General features: G+C 46.1%; 1 protein-coding gene across 2 annotated transcripts in view; it reads right to left on the minus strand.

The window, feature by feature from the left end:
* Positions 1 to 20166, minus strand: part of LOC135400947 (actin remodeling regulator NHS-like) — a 99294-nt gene that overhangs the window by 21919 nt on the left and 57209 nt on the right. The gene's annotated exons all lie outside the window — the stretch shown is intronic.

The following is a 20166-nucleotide window of genomic DNA, read 5'->3' on the forward strand; positions in this document are numbered from 1 at the left end:
GTATGCGCGCTACGGGATCTTGACATGCCCTTTAATGTTTGGTAGTGAAAGGGTACTCTATGAGCATCAAAGAAAGCTGCAAGATCGCGATATACACATTATATACTGCCAGAACAGACGCATGGGTTTCTCATTCCTTAAATTAGTTTGCGCAAGGCAAATATATTCGTTCAATCGTGATAAAAGCGCTAAAATTCGCAAGACAAACACAACACGTAAATGAACCTTTTTAACAGACCGTCTCTTTTAATTTTAAACGAAAAATATTTTATCATGATTGACTTTGACCAACAAGCCCAAAAGGAAGAAAAGTAGGAGAAGCTCTTTGGCTGCACGTAGAACAGATGTTTATAAGTCTCAAACGTCACCACACCAGCACTGGACAGCTATTTCGGCCTTAGGAAGCGCACTGCTGACGGTGGCCCGATAAGGCCGAAACAACTGTCCAGTGCTGGTGTGGTGACGTTTGGGGACTCATAAAAGCCCAAAGGGGTGTTCTGTTGAAGTATATTCGTTGATTGACGACAGTATGTTGAGCTGATGCCTAGCAGATCAGCTACAAAGATGCAGCTGAAGTTTGGTGCACGTATTTTCAGATAACATGGCGCAAATGCGGGAGACCTGGTGCAGGAACTCCACGCAGGGGGAAACAACGAGAGGAGTTCAGTAAACATAAAAAAAAAGCGCGTAGATCGCGAGTCACAACAACCATCTTGTCTCCATGCTGCTCGATCCACGTTGTACACTGCTCGTGGTAATGGCGTTCCGATGTTCTCGTAATAACAGTCTGGGGAGATGTCACGTGACGCCGGGAGCCAATAGGAATGACACTTTTTGTTTTTCATGCGTTCCTTTGCAGCACGCACATATGCAATGTGTACTCCAGATGGCTTGGTATACCAGTGTTCACGGTTTTATTCTGCTGCGAAAGAGAACTATAAATACGCGCATCACGCAAAACAAAAGGGAAGGAAAGAGAAGAGATCATCGGAGCAGCCGCAAGAGAACAAAGCACGCATGATACATTGGGAAAGGAAGCGACCTTGAGCTACCTTCGTGGCAAGGAGGCATGAGAGAAATAAAAGAAGCAAGAAAAAAAATCGTTAGTGTGTCATAGCCCTCATAGATGGCGCCACGGAGCCTTTGTTTCGATCGAGCGTATGTTGCTACTCCCCGGCTGAAAAGTGAATGGAGCTGCTTCGGATCTTGTTGACGACAACCACTCCTTTCGAGGGAAACAAATTGATAGTCAGCGTTTTTCAAAAGAGATCTCTACAAAGTGCAAGAGCTGGAAAGATTGGCGCGACTGACATTTTGGGAAAAGTTTCAACGTGCGGAGACTGGCTTATGCATCATGCTAGTACGATTCGGAGAAAACACAGCTATGTTTGGAACAGCTACATTATATGGTATTTTACTGTAATAACTGAATTTTTACTGAAAAATTTACTACTGAAAATAACCTGCAAGATTCGTTTTACGGGATAGGTCACTGCCACAGCAAAAGTTTAATTTCGCTAAAATTATGCTCGCGTTCGACCAACGTGCATGTGCGAAGTCACATAATTTGCACACTTTCTGCAATAATCGTGCAATAATCGTCACTTTCTTACGATCTTACATAATTACGATCATTCCCAACCGAAAAGCCTAAAATTGCCGCACTGTTCCGCTGAAAGCAGTCACTGCGAACGAAAATTCTTCCAGTTGAAATGCGGAATTCAGTAAAAAGCACTCAGGAAGAGTACATTGCCAGACTGAGAGAATTGAAACAGCTCAGGCTGAAAATCCGGTCCTTTTCTGTGTATGTATAACAACGGCTCTTCATGAAGTCACATGCATATGCAATGAAAGAATATGAGATGGAGGAGGCAAGATGGGACGGCAAAAATGCAACACAAAAGTGACGAAAAGAAAGAGAGAGTTTGTAAATGGGAGAAAATTAATGACTGGCTGTCCTGTCACAGCTGTCGGAATGCTTAATAAGTATGGGAGAAGTTTCGAGACGTTCATTTTAAGGCATTCGTAATATATTTTTAGGAGTTTTTAGGACGCTAGAGATGAGAAACTTTTCTGTAAAATTTTTATAACATTGGTGTATTATACTGCACGGTCGTAATTTACAAGGCGTTCGTATACCTAATCCCTGTGCAGAACAATTTTGTTGTACATCACAAAATGAGGGCCAGCGCATCGAAGGGCCTAGCTTTCTCAACTTACCCGTACTAGTATTTTTCCTTCTTTTTGAGAACATTATGTGCTTGAAATGTATGTGCAGCGAGAGCTCAGCAGACGCCAAATAGTAAACGGGCACGAATGAATACAAGGGTAAACACGAATGACCCTATGCAGCGGTTTGGAAACAACGTGCAAAAATCACGTTCTTCTTGACATCAAGCTCATATCAATGATCGCTAAGGGCGCAGTATTTTGCTGGTTAGTTAATTGGTTAGGCGATATCTTAGTTTTTTCTCTCTCTCCTTTTTTTCCGCAAATGCTTTTGTGGAGCGTATATAGCCAAAGTTTTGATGAATACAGAGCCGTCAGTTGATATTTGTTTTGAATTCGCGCGAATTAAAACGATACATGTTCAAGGAACGCGAAAAAGACACGGACGTAGGCACACACAGTTACTGTGTGTGTGTCTACCGCTAAAGTGTTGCACGCGTGTGTGTCTACTGCCGTATGCTCTGTATTGCTAAACGTCTTGCATCCGCTCCGCAGGCACTATATGGAACTCTTTCGGAGATTACGATTTCTATGGCAGACACAGAACGCTCAGGTATGCACCAGTATAAGTGACTCCGAAAGTATCCCAACACGTACACTCTACCATCTCTGTCTGGTTGTAAAAAATTGTTACTTGTCCCCAATGTTAGGCATATTTATTACGACAAAATGTATTTTCGCACCAACTTTACTGTGACGTAAGCGCGATATTCCGTAGCAGACGACAGGGCACATTGTGTGTCGTCTGCTGCATCCTATGTGCGCTCTACGCGCTCTATGCGCTATGTGCGCTCTACGTCATTCCCGATTCCGCGAATGCTCAACACAAGACGCGGCGGACACTCCGCCCTGTGAGCAGCTTTTTCTTCCACTAGAATATTCCGATATTCCGTGAGGATGACACTCTTGTGAATACACGGTCAGTCTGTGCTGCTCGCAACCGCGCAAGACAGTACACACAGGTTGGGGTCACAGACACTTTACACATGCCCAACGGAACGGCAAGGGCACGCCTGAGGCCATTCCAGAGAGAACTCCTTTTGACGCACCGAGCCAATTAGGAAACCTTATTCGGATCTTCTCCTCTTTGCCGATAATAAAACCATCCGAGAGCACGAAGCGTTGAATGTGAGCTCGCCGAAACACAAAGTCCGCAACGCGAAAAACGAGGAAGGTCACGCACAGCGTGAAGAAGATCGTTTCTGCGGAAAGGAAAAAGTTCCCTCGGATAGCTGCAGGGGAGGTAATCGACAAAAACAAAATAAGGCAAGAGGCAACTACGTGAGAGACAGTTTCACGTCTTTTGATGTTGCCGGCACGGTTGAACACGTGCATTCGTTCAGGCGTCGGGGATTGCCCGCATGCGCTCAATTTGTGCGGAAAAGTGGCCCAATGTGCTTGGGTCAAACGGTTGGGTGATGGAAAAAGGCCTAGTAAACGTCCATCGCTGCGGATCATGGTTTGGGTAAGCACTGGTGATAGATGCCGCTTTTGTAGAAGTGAACACTTGTATATGCAACATGTTCCTTCAGTGCAGGAACGGAAAGCAAAAAAAAAAAAGAAGAAAAAACGCAGTTAGACGAAGGGAGTAGACACAAGCCAGCAATGAACGACTATTTACTATACGCACCAAAGGTTGCGGAGTTGACACTCCGGGGTTGGAATGATTCCCGAATCATTTCAGATTTATCAGAGCTTGGAATGGAATTGGAATGGAAGAGTCTGGGTGCCACACGGTCAAGGACGATGGTTTGGTTTGGTTCTAAGAAAAAATAAAATGGAGATTTCGCTTCAGGTCAGTATGTGGCCCGCAACTCCACATCACTTGCATCAATTACTTTGGCGGAAAACTCCTGCAATGATGATGCCAATGAAGAGGAGGAGGAGGAGGAGAGGAGGAGGGCGAAATAACCTTGTCTTTGTGCCTTTTCCGTGCTGGGTAAGTACGGTTACCGGTCCTAATTCTTTTATTGGTGGAATCAAAGGAATGGAATGTGGGTTGCCAAGCCATTCCAGAATTGGGAATTGACCATGCCTTTTCATTCCGAGGAATTCAAAGGAATGGAATTACCACAAACCTTCATTCCTCGGAATGGAATTGGAATGGAATGGGTGATCCCATTCCGCAACCCTGATACGCACATGTATTTACGCACGGTCCAGTATAAGATGGGGGAAGGAAGGTCATCCTTTCGTGCGTGTTTTCTGCTTCTGAACATACCTAAGGAACATGCTGCTTTCAAGCAGACGGGTCTCTCGCATCTCCAGTGTTGCAAACATTGATTTCACCCATCTTCTTCTGTTTTTCTCCTTCTTTCTTTCTTTTTTTTTTATGTGAACCTGAAAAGGCTACCACAAACGATTATGTCGAAACGTTGATAAAACGCTTGCAACGTACATCCTCCACTAAACAACCACCAGGAGGCACAAGATCTTCGTCGGATACCGCGCCGTCGTTGATAATGGGAGGAAAATAAACTTGGTACGATCTTTCAGATGTCACGAATCGACGGCCACTCCTTATACCCAGGTTTCCATATCAGGCTTCTATCATCGCAATGATCGGAAGAGAATCGTGATGTTTATTGTGAACCAGTTCCGAAAGAGAGCATCTCCCCAGGAGGGGCCTCTTCTTTCGGAGAAGCCAAAAGAGGATCCGGTCTCCGACCGAGGGAAGTCGTACGTTAGCCACTGCAATCATGACGCCCACGTCGTAAACAGGAGGCCCGAGAAGAGTTTTAGATCAGAAGGAAGAAGACGTGCTTGCGAGATTGAACGAACGTGCGAAGGAGGGTGGGCCAAACTGGTTTTACAACCGCACAATGAAATTCGATGGTATTCAAGCGCCCAACATCATGGCACGCAAGAAAAATTGAAAAAAGGAGCTATAGTTGCCTTTGAAGATAGCACCCTGTTACACTTTCAAATACCTTCATTTAAAAACTCGCATACTGATGTACTCTTAGAAACGCCTTGCCTCAATATTTTGCAGCAGAAATGATTTAGTCACTGGTAAAAGCGCAGAAGACACGTGAACGCTTCCTGTCAGGTATCGAAGGCAGCGAAACTTTAGCAGACGACTTTCGCGAATCCCGGCAGGCAACGCGACAACGCGCGAGCACTGTGGTGGCCTGTGGATACGACCCAATGACACCCAACCAACGTATACGATCCTGAGTCATGCACGCTGCCATTGGTACCATTGGTGCATCACTTCACGGTGACGTCATCAACCATCTACTAATACTTTCATTGCAATTGGAATTGCAATTCTGCTCAAATTTATCGCGGCTGGAAACAACATCATCGCCGGTAAATAACATATCGACTTTCCCCCAAAAGATTGTGCTGTGCCGAATCCGCACACAACATGGCGGGAGGACCTCGATTTTCCCGGTTGCGAAATCCCCGATGTCGAAATTCCCGTTTTCGAAACAAGCAAAAACCAACGAGAATGCTCGATTGCTTCGTAAGATGATATGCCGTCTTTAAATACACGACATCACTATTTAACCACTCAAAATCACGAATTTTCTATATCTGGCCAAGTCGTTTTAGCGAACGAAAGCCACATTTTAGCGGCCGTTAGGCTCAGCAGGGCGGATACGACGAAACAGCATGTTGGTTAGTTTATCCAAGTTCGGAGTTTGCATTTTGATGCCCAGGTTAGTCTAAGCTCGCTGTTGGCAGTTTCCAGAGCGCGACTGTGCATTTTGTAGTCAAATAACACTTATTTACGGTAGTTTTTCCAACGGGGATTTCGATCACTTTATTTCCAGGTGCTGTAGGGGACACGGTTGTCTAAAATCAGCAGTCCGTGGTTTATCTCATCTCATATCTCCATGTGTTGCAAAACTATTCGTTCGAGTTGTAAACATGTGCAGCACAAGGTCTATCTTGAGGTACAATATTGGCACAACACTTTCAAGCGCAACAGAGGTAATACGGGACGGCGAAGTACTGCCATGCGATTTTAGCTAACCGTGTCCCCAACAGTACACCCAACGCGACGCAGTATGGCGCTGACGGTCACCGACAATCATGATGCTGTGCAGCAATTTTTAGTGCAGAGAAGAAGTAACGTACAAAAACAACTACATATTTGTTATAATGTCACGCCATATCTGAATTCGCGCATGATAAGAATGAAATTAGACAAAAGATAAATCCATAGACGATTATAGCTTTGCCCAGAAGATGCGAAAGAACGTACTTTCCCATGATTCCTACATGCTACCGTAACAGAAACAAAGATGGCGCTGCAAATTTTGCAAGTCGCCTACAGAAAGCTAATGCGGGAAGACAAAGAAACGTAACATAATCAAAGATCCAGGCTATAAGCACGACGACGCTAAAAGGAGGTAAACGACGGACTCGTGTACACAGCCCGTTACAACAACTATACTTCGCCTTCGTTCTTCGTTTAGCCTGCTATTTCTTCGCTAATTTTCCCCAATTTCCAGTACGGCACCATCGTGTCCTCAGATTGCGCTTCGTAGGAGGACACAACAGCACCGGAAAGACAAAAGCAAAGCATACACACAAATCACCACAAGCGGGAGAAAAGTAAAAGCACGAAAAGAGAGGGAGACGTGTCAATGGAAAGAGGGATGAGGGAAGGAAGGAGAACAGGAATGGCCGGTTTCCGTCCGTCCGGCGATGAGTGGACCAATCTGTGGGAGTGGCAGTCAGACCACACTAAAAAAAGAGTCTGCATTACAAAGCTCCTCACCTTGTAATTTGTCGACTGCGTGAAATTACTATTTGCAAACGTATTCGCCTACGCACACGGACATTACTGTGGTCCTTCACTGGGAATGAAATTGTAAAACGGCGAGGGAAATGCTGCGAGAAGTTTGTAGGGGAGGTACTTTTCTGTTTGGTCTCTGTTTCTCTTTTCACACATTTTTCCGTATCATCACCATTACCTACGTATTTTCACAATTACGACACTGTGTTGAGGCGTGTGAAAAACTAAAAGAACAACTTTCCGTTGTCGGACCTCAATTCTTCCACACCTCGAAGGAAGCTGCTCGTATAGCGCTGTATATTCGTGCGATGACGAATTGGCACCTCATTGTGTAGGAGTGGCAGAGTGGCATAACAGAACTCACGGTGGTACCAGCAGAATTCTACATATAGCATCTGCAGTAGAATTTTACTAGAGATGTCACGTTGTAAATGACGCTTGGATAGTTTTACGATCCCTGCTCGACACTGCATATTGTACCTCGAACAGGGCGCGCACACACATCGTTGCCTTCGTATATCATAGGTCGCACTTTTCTGGAAATTCATTAACATCACATCATGATGAGCCGTACTCACAGACCATCACATCATATCGTCATCGCAGCACAAAATTCGTCTTCAACTTCAAAACCCATCATTGGAATTCAAATTCAAAACCCACCATTAGACCTTAACTTCAAAGCCCTCAACTAAACATCAACTTCAGCATCACGTCATATCATAAGCGATCATTTAACATCAACGTCAATATCACCTCATTCCCTTCGATGTGATGGTGAACGATATCCATGATGGCCATCACAAGTGAATTTGCCGGCTGCAGTCTCTGATGCCTGCATTTAAGATGCTTTTAAACTCATTTCTGCATAAATGTATAAAGTAGCAGTTAAATGAAATAAATGGAAACTACTCCAGACTGTTTCTACAATGTCCACGCCGAGCGTAGCCAGTCGTAAAAGGATCGAGCCAGCGCAAAGTAGTCGTAAAAACGAAGTGAACTCAAAATGACCCGATCTTGATACCTACGTTTCATCGATCGCACTCTCAGCGGCTAAACTGTGTTATCCAATGAGGTCGGCGCCAACTCCAGGACGGGGCAGGGTATACGACATCATCTTTAGCCAAGGCCCTAAGCAGCTTGTATTAGTTTCTGACGAACTCGACGACTACAGTATACGAGACTACGAGGGGCGTTCAAGTCAAACCGGGACTTTTAATTTTTTGCAAAAGTAAAATGAACTTCGACGCGAGAAATTAGTTTTATTTTTCAACGTAATCTCCAGCTGCACTAATGCACTTGTCCCAGCGTTTCACGAGGGCTTGGATGCCAGAAGCGTAGAAATCCTTACCGGCGCGTAGCAGCCATGATCGGACCGCATTCTTGACCTCGTCGTCGCAGCCGAAGTGGTAGCCCCCAAGGAACGCCTTCAGTGGACCGAAGAGATGGAAATGGCTAGGGGCGAGGTCTGGACTGTAAGGGGGATGTGGCAGCAACTCCCAGCCAAGTTCCTGTAAGGTGCCTGTCGTGAGATGTGCGGTATGCGGGCGTGCATCGTCCTGTAGGGGGAGGACTGCTTTGGTGATGAGGCCCGGCTTTCCGAAACTGGAGGTGTTCATGAATGATAATGTTCAACGTTCCCACAGAAAGGTCCGTCTTTCGAGCCAGTTCGAGACATGTTATCCGTCGGTTCTTGAGGATCGGGCGCTCCACAAGTTGGATGTTCTCAGGAACTCTGACACTGGGCTCTGAGCCGTCCTGGCCGGGATCGTCCTGCACTGATGTACGGCCATCTCGGAACCGTTTGCACCACTCAAACGCTTTGCTGTGGCTAAGTGTATCGTGGCCGTACTGAGCCTGAAGTCTTCTGTGAATTTCAGTGACTTTACGCCTTCATTCACGAGAAACTTCATGACAATTCGCTGTTCGATGTGCGCGCTCACGTCGTTGTCGGCCATCTTGTCCAGCACGTGTCTTCTGTTTTGCACATACTTTGGACCACCATGCGGTGAACGCGGAGGCCTGTCGCGTGTGAAAATGACGAAAAAGAAGTAGCGCGAGCCACTTGTACACTCAGGAGACAGAAAGTCCTGACTTGAACTTTACGTTGACTTGAACACCCCTTGTACAGTAAAGGGGTTTAGGTTAGAGGAGGAAAGGAAAATATGGAACTATTAGTCCCGACTGAGTCAGTGTTTTTGGCCAGTCCAGTACTCGTAGTCTGGGAAAATGTGCAACGAAAAAACTAAAAACGAAAAATTTAGGAGGGCCCTCTCTGTTGCCCTCGAGGTCTTTCGGCGTAGAATTTACTTCTACGTGACTTTTAATCCAATTTAAGTAATTAATTTTAGTTTACTAAGTTAATTAATTCGATAATAAAAGATACGTTGCCTGCGCTCCCTAAATCAATTTAACCCTGCATCAACTCAATTATTTAGTTTTAGTAATTTTTTACACTGCGTGAAAACGTAAGGCTGCCACGTCAACAACCGGAAAGACAAATTCTACGTCAAAAACAGCCAGAACAGCCATCTTCACAACATACCAGATGTAGAAAAGCCACAATTTCCATATTATTATTTTTATTCCAATCCAATCCAATCCAGATACAGATACAGAAAGGCTGACTATAATGGAAGAAATGAATGAAGAGGTGATGTCGACTAAAAAAGGGGGACCAAAGATCAGCCTGAGCAAATCTCACGGTGTAGTCGATATGAGAGAAAGTAAATGGAAAGCAACGTGCATGTGTATACGAATACCAGGAAAAATTTTTACAAGGTAACCCGTTGCGACACATCTACAGAACTTTCTCGCTCACTGCTCGCCTCTGTGCCAATAACAAATTAAAAACAACGTACATAACGAAGCAAAGACGGATTGTAAAATATGTAGTGAATATGACTCGACAATATAAATAAAAGAGGGTCTTGATTCCCGCGAGTTGCTCCTGTCTTAGGAAGATAACGGCCATTTCCATGCAAAGGGCGGGTGGGGTTTGTGGCAGGAATGAATAGACAAATTAACCGACGAATTTGGAAAAAAGGTAAAAGAGAGGGAGGGAGCGTAGCAGTGTTGTTGTTTCGATACCCTTTAATGGCTGCGGCAGCATAATTTTCTTTCCTTTTCTTTTTTTATTCCATGGAAGCGCCGCGAAGCAACTGTGACTATGAGCGGCGTACAGACGTGGACTGATGGAGAGAGGACAGCAGGAAGGAATCGGGGACAGGCGGGTTAGTATGCGTCCTGGGACGACTTCAGGGGGAACTGTGCCGACATTCGTCTGTAATGTCTTCGGAAAGCCCCTCCTCCGAAAGAAAAACCTCCGACAGCACAGCTGGTGGTAGGATTCGAAATCACCACCTCCCAGTCTTCAGCACAGCCTTGGCTACCACCCCAACGAGCCTTAAACTGCTCGGTCATGCCGTTGGTACGGCAGCATAATCGATAACGACATCATGTCAGGAATGATGCGTTTAGGTACTGCGACCATCCATTGTCTGAAACGGGGATATATTTCCAATATTATTTCATCCGTAACAAGTGTCGGGACTCTTGCCAACTGCAGCAGGAAATGGGATTTAACTTCACATAATTGGTGCAGTATAAAAGGAACCTACAGACAGGTGGAGACCTCGACTAAAAAAAGAGGCGGATACTTCAAAGGGTGAGTATCGCTTACAACGAAGGACGACACACGACGGAACAAGAGCATGCTCTGTCATGTGTCGCCCTTCGTTGTGAGCGTCATTCACCTTGATGGATAACGAACTTTCCCAAATGAGCTCTTTGATAGCTACATCGAGCGCTTCTCATCGGGGGACGAAAGTGCAGTCAATTCTGCTGCAGTCATGAAAAGCATAAGCGGTGTGTCTGCTATGTGGTTTATCTACGACAAACTTTTAATGCCGTTGTTCCAAACTGAAGAGATATAGTGCGACGATAACAGTCCGCGACTTGCTTCTTCCAAAAAGATGCGCGACGGCATTGCCTCGTCCAACAAAGATATCGCCTTCCCGCACAAACAGCGTCGAAGCTCGTTATCGCCCTATAAAAACAAACCATTCCGCGCCCCAACGTCATTCGCAGTGAAGCTGTGCCATTAGCCACACCCGTACGCCAAAACACAGAAAAGATCTCTCCCACCCGTTACGGATGAGTTTTCCGTCGTGGGCCGCTCACGATTGTGCACACGCTCCAAAAATAAACCGCGTCCCCCTCAGTGTCGCGACCCTGGTACCCGTTACTACAAGCGACGTTTTCCGTTTTGGTCCGGAATCGCAATCAAAAAAAGGAAGTGTCGTCTGCTTCACTCTCTCTACCTCGGGAGGACGCGAAATTGTCGCCGAAAATGACGTCGGCACCCGAGCTCTTCAGCGAGGAAGGCAAAAAGCATCGAGGGTCGGTAGAGGCCACGTTGTGCACGCGAGCAGACATTTGGGAAAGCTATTTTTATATCGGGGCACGTGCGACGGATGTCGTCCGTTTATGTGAAGAGACGACGACGAGATGTCTTGCGCGGAGCATTGGCATGACGGAATGTATGGGCGGGCCTTGGGGGAAAAGAGATCCCGGGCATCAACGAGACGCTTTCTTCCTCGGCTTCCGGAGAAGGACCGATGATGGAAGAAAAGGCAGAAATGTGTCCCGTGGGACGAATATAGTGCGAGCAAGGAGTGCCGGTATGCTGGCGACGGTGTTTGGAATGGACGAGAAACGATCATCAAGCCGGATGGACTTATAGGATTGACTGTCACGCTCAGCAGATGTAAAGGGTTTGCGACGAGCTCTGCTCCAAAATTGGCTCGTTTGGTTGGGAAGTGACGTGAAAGGAATGATGGTTAGAATGATATTGCGGAGCAGAAACCGTGTGTAGGCAGCCGGTACCGTATCGTACAAAGCGGGTCATTTGTTTTGTAGGTTACAAGATTTTATTTCGGCTCGCAGCATTTGCGTCAGCACACAATGCATACAGTCCATAATGTTCCCCAAGGGGTACCACAAGGGAGTACCCTCAGTCTGACACTCGCCTTGTGGAAGAAAACTTGTAGAAAAGTTGACTTCCTGCCAACTGCATGCCGTCCTTGGAATTGTCATTTGGGCGTTGATGAGACTTCAATTTGTGTTTGTCTTATAGTTGTTGGTTCAGTCCCTGGAATTTACTTAATTGCACAGTCCAGCACTGTAAGCGTCGTGATGGCTGGCCTAAAATCAATTATTTTTCAGAGGCTCGCGTTGAATTGCTGTCTCGACCTGCCATTCAGCACCGCTTTCAAGTGTGGCACTAAGTAATGTCCACAAGCATGTTACACAGGAAATTTAATTGTCGGGCTGTTGTACCAAATATCGATGCAATTCCGTTTTGTCCACTTGTCTGAGATGCGAGCAGCTCTTCACGCCAACAATTCTACTTTCGTAGAGCAGAAATTTGTCGCTCGGGAACCCAAGTGACACGCATCAGCACCGCATCACCTCCACCGTGCACAGGCGACATGTCGCGGGTGACGGAATTCCATGTGCGGGACAGTGTTGCCAGATTTGGCTACAAGTAGCCAACTTTGTTTTAGTAGCTACTTTCGTTTTCATCTGTCGCTCATTCGTGCATGGCTATTCGGTTACTTTTTGCTATACGTCCAAGGTCCTGCTGAGGAATACCGTGAAACAAAAAAAAGGAGAACAGCGATGCACGATTTTTCAAGCACGCGGGGTTCATCTTTTTTTCAACTGTACGTTCAACAGTTGCACACAAAGGGAATGCAGGGAGCTCGCTTGACGAGCGAATACGGTCATGAAGGGCCTCGTCCCTATGTTTCGGCGTTGTAGCGTGCATAATGTTTTTTCCGCATGTGTCGTGTGATGTATATATTGTGGTGAAATAATTTTTTTTTTTTTGTTCATTGCATAACATGACGTTCATGCGAGCTGTGACACCCCACGCAGTATTTCCTGGAAGAACAACAACTTTTTATAAATGTTCATGACAACAATTGGTTTACATGGAGCACGAGACCGGCTATGTGCATCTTTTGCCGTCTGGCAGCCCCGGCACGGACGCATTTCGAGAAGGAACCACAAAGAGGCGATTTTGGGAAGATCGGCCAGCTAACCCGAAAATGCCGTGTCATCGGCTGCAAATCGTTCTAGACATTCTTTCCTTTTTCTCAGTACAATATCCGGTCTACCGAAGAAAAGAGGTACCGACGCAGGTGTCCTGGCACGGCATCAGAAAAAGCAAACCAACTATTTGATCTTGGCGGTAGCGTAAAAGGCACAGCTGTTGGCACGATTACCGACCGGCGCCCAGAAGAGCAATCACCTTTTCTCTCCGGCTTGGGAAAAGGGGCCACGCCGGGATGTGAGAGAAGACAGCTCGTCCGTATGCAGCGGTTCCTGTTCTCGCTGCTCCGCCTGTTCGCTGTTTACAGTCCCATCGATTCCCTACATTTCCGAGATGAGACACGTACCGCGGGAAGGGCTCGCAAATACCGCGGAAAATGTCGGTCAGCAAAGGTACGGTTCGGTTTTCCGCACGGTCAAGTTCTTCAAGTAGCAGCTCTCGATATGTTATCAAGTGTATATGGGTTAACTCACTGGTAAGGTACTGATTGGTAACGTACTGCTTTGTGGTTGTTCTGAGAGATTGAGCTGTTCTAGTGAGGTTGACTGAAAGAAATTCCAAATTCCGAATTTCCAAAGTATTCCAGTTCCAAATGTCCAAGTATTCCAAATTTGGCTTACGGCTACCAGGACGCATTCATCTAAAATTCTAGATGAATGCGTCCTCGTAGCCGTATGCCAAATTTGGAATACTTGTAACCGCCACAAAGAGTTTCACTGCGCTCCTGGCGGCCGAGTTTTCAAAGACTGATCCCTCCCTCTTCGTGACCAATAAAATTGTTGTTGTTGTTGTTGTTATTGTTAACTTGCACTTTTTCGGGGGGGGGGGGGGGGGGGGGGCGTCACAAGTGGGAGACCTTGCACCTCAGAGTGTCCCATTGTCCTGCTGTGTCATCACCAGACATCCGTCCTGTTCACGAGGCTATTAATCCACCGCAAAATGCATTCAGAGACGAATAAGTGAAATACCAGCCAGAACGGATGTGCTACAGACGCTGCTATTGTTTCCATCTGGCACTGTACGCGACGTATTGCGGACTTTTCCACGGAGTGTTTGATAAAGAGGACTATTTTTGATGCCAGTGTACGCACAAAAAACCAAAAGCACGCACGTACAGATGAAAATTTAAAGATGTGAACAAGCTAGCTGGTATGGACTATGGAGCAGCCCCGTCTTCCTTTATGCTTTATCCTGCTTGGTTGTTTGTTTGTTTGTCCTATTTTTCGTAGCTGACCTTTTTCTTTCTTTTTGTTTACCAACAAACGCGTTTTGGAGTAGCCAGTTCTGACTGGGTCGGGACTAACCTCTCCATATATTTCTTTCTTTTCCAATCCAATCCAATCCAGCAGCCACACACAGTACGGAGAGTAATGGAAATGTCGGTAAATTTCGACACCGATTTAGTCCACCGCCACTACCGAGGACAACTTACGAAAGTAAAAATGACCTCGCAATGATATTGAATTTTCTGGGTAGGTAGTATTTTGCACACCTTGCACGTGCATTAGGTAGTACCGGCCTGCTGCTGAGCAATCTCCATATTTTTCTTGTTTTTACCAACAATCGTACCAACTACTGAAGATAGTATTTACATATCATTTTGTGTAATTTGCATAATTTATTCTCACGAGAGCGCTCTTTTGAGTTCTCGGATACCACTGCAAGCGCCTTATAGTCAGAATTGAACAGTGATGTACCAGTCATCATCATTGACATGTACTCCTTTTAGGATATCGTATCAAAAAAGTTGTGTTGCGCACGGTGAAGGTCCAGTCACGCGTATCCATGGAAACGAAATAGATCTCACAGTGCAACTCTCGTGCCAACTGTCCTACGGGGACGGGAAGCGACAGATGCTATATGACGAGGATGCAACCCCAATGCGCTGGACAATGGCCCTATACGCGCTGGCCAACAGAGTTACACTCTTCAAACATAACTTCACCGCATAGCACGCTAGGCAACCATCGTCTGGAAAGATACCGTTCTCTCAGCTGACATGTCAAAATGTTAGGCTTTCGCGTTTTTGTGATACTTATGCAGTTACGTTAATTGCTACAAAAAGGCGTGTGAACAGCGCTTTCCACAACGATAACAGTACCATTATGTGCAATGGATGGCCTACGTTACTCCGATGTCGGTTCCTGCACTTTCAATAATTTATTCCATTAGCTGAAGTGTGTGTGGGAGGGGGGGGGGGGGGCAACGTCGGGTGGATGAGATCTGCCCTTTCCTGCGCGACAGAACGTAAAAATGCCACGCACTCCAATCTCCAAATTCGGCAACATGTCGCTTCGAGACGTCGTGCTTCGCGGAGCAAAAAAAAATAAAAAGGATTAATAAAATATTTCCGAGAAAGAGAAGGGTGCAAGATATATATGGAAGGAAAACTGCGCACGGCAGAGGTAATTAAGATGCCTTTCTCGCGGAGTTTAAATCGCATTTCTTCGCGCGCGATTCGCGGGGCACTTCTTTCGGAGAGCGCGCGAACAGCGCAAATGCCAGCCCTTTTGGGCGCGGCATTCCATGCATGACTAATTGATAGGGGGAAGCGGTAATTAATACTGGAGAGGAATCAGGAGATCAACTTACGTGGTGGGATGGGAGGGAAGTCGGGATTGTTAGAGGGGAGCAGGGAGAAGCGCGATAGCATCGACTGTGTGAATGCGTACGCTTGTTCCAAATAGGTCATAAGGAGCAGGTCAGAAAGTTTCATTGATGGCATGGCTTACGAATTCTATGTTCGTGCTTTGCAGTGTCAGGTGACACTACAAAGGAGCCTAGTTCTACGCAGTTTAGGATAAACAAAGATGGGCGGTGGTGGTAGTGAAAGGACCTCACTGAGGCGGGCAACGTCACGACTAACGCATCCTGGGCAGACTTCTAACGGAACTGTGCCGACATATATCTGAAAGCGTCTAAGGAGAACCCAGGAAAAAGCCCCAGACAGCACAACCGGCGCCGGGATTCGAACCCGCGTACCTCCCAGTCTCGACGTGACATTGGCAGCACGCTAACCATACTGGGCCACGCGAGCCGGTAAAACAAAGCCCGATCGCGAAAAACGACGTCACGTTGTCGCTAAGATTCCGCCAATCACGGCCGCGCTTCTGCCCGTGCTTCGGAAGGTGAAGAGATGGAGAAATCCCTCGAAAAGTTTTCCTCAGCTTCCGGCCGTTGTCGAGACGGAAATCCGTTGGAAGTTGCTTTGTTTCCTGTGCACCTGCACCTATGAGGAAGTGAGCACTTGCGCGGCAATATCCTCGCTGGTAATTGCCGTCTTGTCTCGTTTCGACCCACAATTTCGTTGTTTTCTGTCTTGACTTGTTTCTTCTCCCTGAGCTCCTTTCTCTGTTTCTTTCTTTGTGTGTGTGTCATAAATAAATAAAACTTGTGTGGTTGGCGGAAACAACACGGCCGCACGTCTCCAACACCACCTAGATAAACAATGCTTGATCGTTTAAATGACGTCACGTTGTCATTAAGAATCCACCGATCACGACGGTGCTTCAGCGTCCGTGCCTATGGCGACCAGCCGCCATGAGCCGCATAAGTAGCCACTTGTAGCCACAGAAAGAAAGTCGTTTGCGGCGCCTATCTGAAGCAGACGACATCCCGGCTCACCGTGTCCACTTGGCGTCATATGTGGCGCTGCCCGCCTTATTTGGTAATATGTTTTGCGCCTTCATATTCTGTTGACTTAACCAAATTACATCCATCTTCCTCGAGCGAGGACTTCATATTGATTGTTCTTCGAATATGTGGAACACGTCGCGTCGCTTCGAAAAAAGTCCCAACACAACGACGTAAAGGAGAATAAAATCGAATGTAAGCCTGCATTCTGTTCAAATAACGTTGGAATTCAGGTGGAGGATATATACGAGCAAGCAACAAAGTCAAATGGCGCTGACGCAGCAGAAGCATGGGTTCGATATACGTGATTGTTGGCATTCCAAGGACGCGGGAGCCATGAGGTATCTTGAATAGCTCGAAATGCAAAAAGTATACTATATACTGAAAGCCTGCCTCGCTATACCGTACATCTCCTTCCCGCCCCAATCTCCCTGGAAACGCGCGCGTTTTAAAGCGCGGAAAACTTTCTACGCGTGAATAGCGCTTGAGTCGACGGTATCGCGTTTCATGGAAAACTTATGTACTATTCAGTTCTCGACTATTGAGAGCGGCGTCGGTAGCAGGCGTCTGCTATTTGCATATATAGATCGAAGGTCATAAAACACGTTCGAACATTCTTGCGGTCTTTCCCTGTGTGGCAGATATGATGAACTGCGCCTCTCTCACTGTGCCATATAGGACTAGACAGCTGGTTGCATTGATTTTCCAGGATGAAACAACACGATCGTCTTCCGAGAATATATGCAAAATTCGCGAAGTACACGGTAAGTCGTCGGGAAGACGTGCCGGTGTTGCGTACTGAGTGTAGCGCACTTGGCCGGCAATGAAGAGGTGCACGGCTTTTTCGACTGCTGCCATATTTCAATCTTTCATGTTCTTATAGCCGCCTTGAGGTTCGTGTTGTGTACTTTTCCAGTTACCCACCCCTCTTGTTTCGCTTCGTCACCCACGATGTCTTCCCAGTATTCCCATCTTTGCACATACAGACGCGTCGTAAATCCCATTCATTGCTAGGGTGCTCGACCAATTCCCCTTCAACATTCCTGACGCAACCAATGTCGCACTGACGCTGCGAACGTGCCCAGACGGTTCCTCCAGAGTTTCAGACATTCCAACAATGGCAAATGGTCTGCTGACGCCGCTGCCTCTGGCACTTTCTTCCCTGTTTTTATCTTTTTATTTTTATTTATTTTATTTTTTTGCGTACACCAATCGTCCTAGGATGTCGGAAACGGACCACCCAAGCAGACAGCTAGGGCAGCCACAGGAACCGTGGGGCAAGGCACATAAAAACCGCTAGGCCAAGTGCTATCGTTCCGACCCCGCACACGGCGACTTGTAAGGCGTACAGCCAGAAACTAATTCTGAGTAATAGACATATAGGCTAAGGGTCAGGTAAGGATGAACGTTTATGCAAGTGGCATACTTTCGCTATGGGGCGAGAGCAAATCTACTGCAACAGGAATCGCATTTATTCCTCGAACACGCTGTTCCGAGGCTGGAACGCACAAGGTGACAAACACAACGCAAGTTCACACGCCTCCGTGGCGAAGAAAATCGTCATCTAAATGTTTCAAAGCGTCTCTCTGACTAATGCGATGTTGTATTTTTGCCAGTGAGGACTCGGTACTTGTGTGCTAAATGACAGCGAGAGAGGCTTCTGCAAAACTGGATGTAACGGAACTGAGCATTCTATATATGTTTGCGTCTCTCAAACATAAACATTGCAGGCTCAAACTAAACTCAAGCATTGCTAAGCGCTAAAATAAACGCAGCATATAAACTCAAACCGCAGCTGTTATATATATATATATATATAATGAGGGGGGAAAGCCATTAAAGAAACAAGTAAATGACACTAGATGTGTTTGAAATTCAAAATTACAGATTAAGATGGCTTCTATGGCTGCACGCAGAGAAACAGATACTCATGGAACGATGCGACAGCCCCAGAGGACACGTGTTTCGCCGTGTTTGCGGCTCGTCAGCTCTGGGTAGCTGCGCATCGTTCGGAATTGGCGAACCAGGGGTCGCTCAACGAGCGATATACACCTGGGAAGGTGACTGAGCACTCCTCAATGCCACAGTGCAAGCCAGTGAATTATAATTCATTATATATATATATATATATATATATATATATATATATATATATATAGCTCTTTTGTCCCGAAGAAGGCGGAGCTTCCGCCGTAACGTAGACATCATCCCTAACATTTATAATTTTTAAGTTTTAATAAACCCCTTTTTTGTTACTTCCCCTACTTTCGTCTTCTGTCTCCCATTTATTTCAACTATAATTACGTAGCCGTCCGATCCAACTCCAACTTTTCAAGATATATATATATATAAAGAGGGGGGAAAAGCCATTAAAAAAATAAGTAAATGATGCTAGACGTGTTTGAAATTCAAACTTACAGATTAAAATGGCTTCTATGGCTGCACGTAGAGAAACAGATACTCATTGAACGATGCGACAGCACCAGAGGACACGTGTTTCGCCGTGTTTGCGGCTCGTCGGCCCTGGGTAGCTGCGCATCGTTCGGGATTGGCAAACCAGGGGCCACTCAGCGAGCGATATACACCTGGGACATGTTGACATGTTTGACATGTTTCTCTACGTGCAGCCATAGAAGCCATTTTAATCTGTAAGTTTGAATTTCAAACACGTCTAGCATCATTTACTTATTTTTTTAATGGCTTTTCCCCCCTCTTTATAATTCACTGGCTCGCACTGTGGCATTGAGGAGTGCTCAGTCACCCTCCCAGGTGTATATCGCTCGCGGAGTGACCCCTGGTTTGCCAATCCCGAACGATGCGCAGCTACCCAGGGCCGACGAGCCGCAAACAGGGCGAAACACGTGTCCTCTGGTGCTGTCGCATCGTTCAATGAGTATCTATATATATATATGTATGTATATGTGTGTGTATATGTATATGTGGCTGTGTATGGAAAACCGATCTCCTCGTGCGTTCACTATAAAGTAAACTGCTTGTTCCGTTATGATTTCCGTTTGTTTGTTGCGAGCTTTTATATTATTAGTACGGTGTATAGTCAGACTACACTATACAATATAATACAGTATACTGTGCTGTGCAGTATTTTAGTATCACATACTAACAGTATGGTCTTGTACCTCAGACCACGTTACATCGGAGTGAAAACAGCAACATTAATGACTGAAGGAAATCGACATACACGAACGCAGCACACGCATTCCCGAAACAGCTCTGTTCATCGAAACCCGATGTGATAATCAGGAACAGCTCTAACGCAATAACACGAAAACAACCGCGTGCCTGCCCCTCCCTAATTATCTAAATATTGCCACAGCAATTAACATTAACGTGACTTCCAAACTGAAACGAAGCAGCAGAGCGAGCGAGACGCGACATGTTCAAACGAAAGCGCAATCGCATGCACAACGAGAGGGCT

This window comes from Ornithodoros turicata, chromosome 7 (assembly GCF_037126465.1).
Source record: "Ornithodoros turicata isolate Travis chromosome 7, ASM3712646v1, whole genome shotgun sequence".
Taxonomy (NCBI): domain Eukaryota; kingdom Metazoa; phylum Arthropoda; class Arachnida; order Ixodida; family Argasidae; genus Ornithodoros; species Ornithodoros turicata.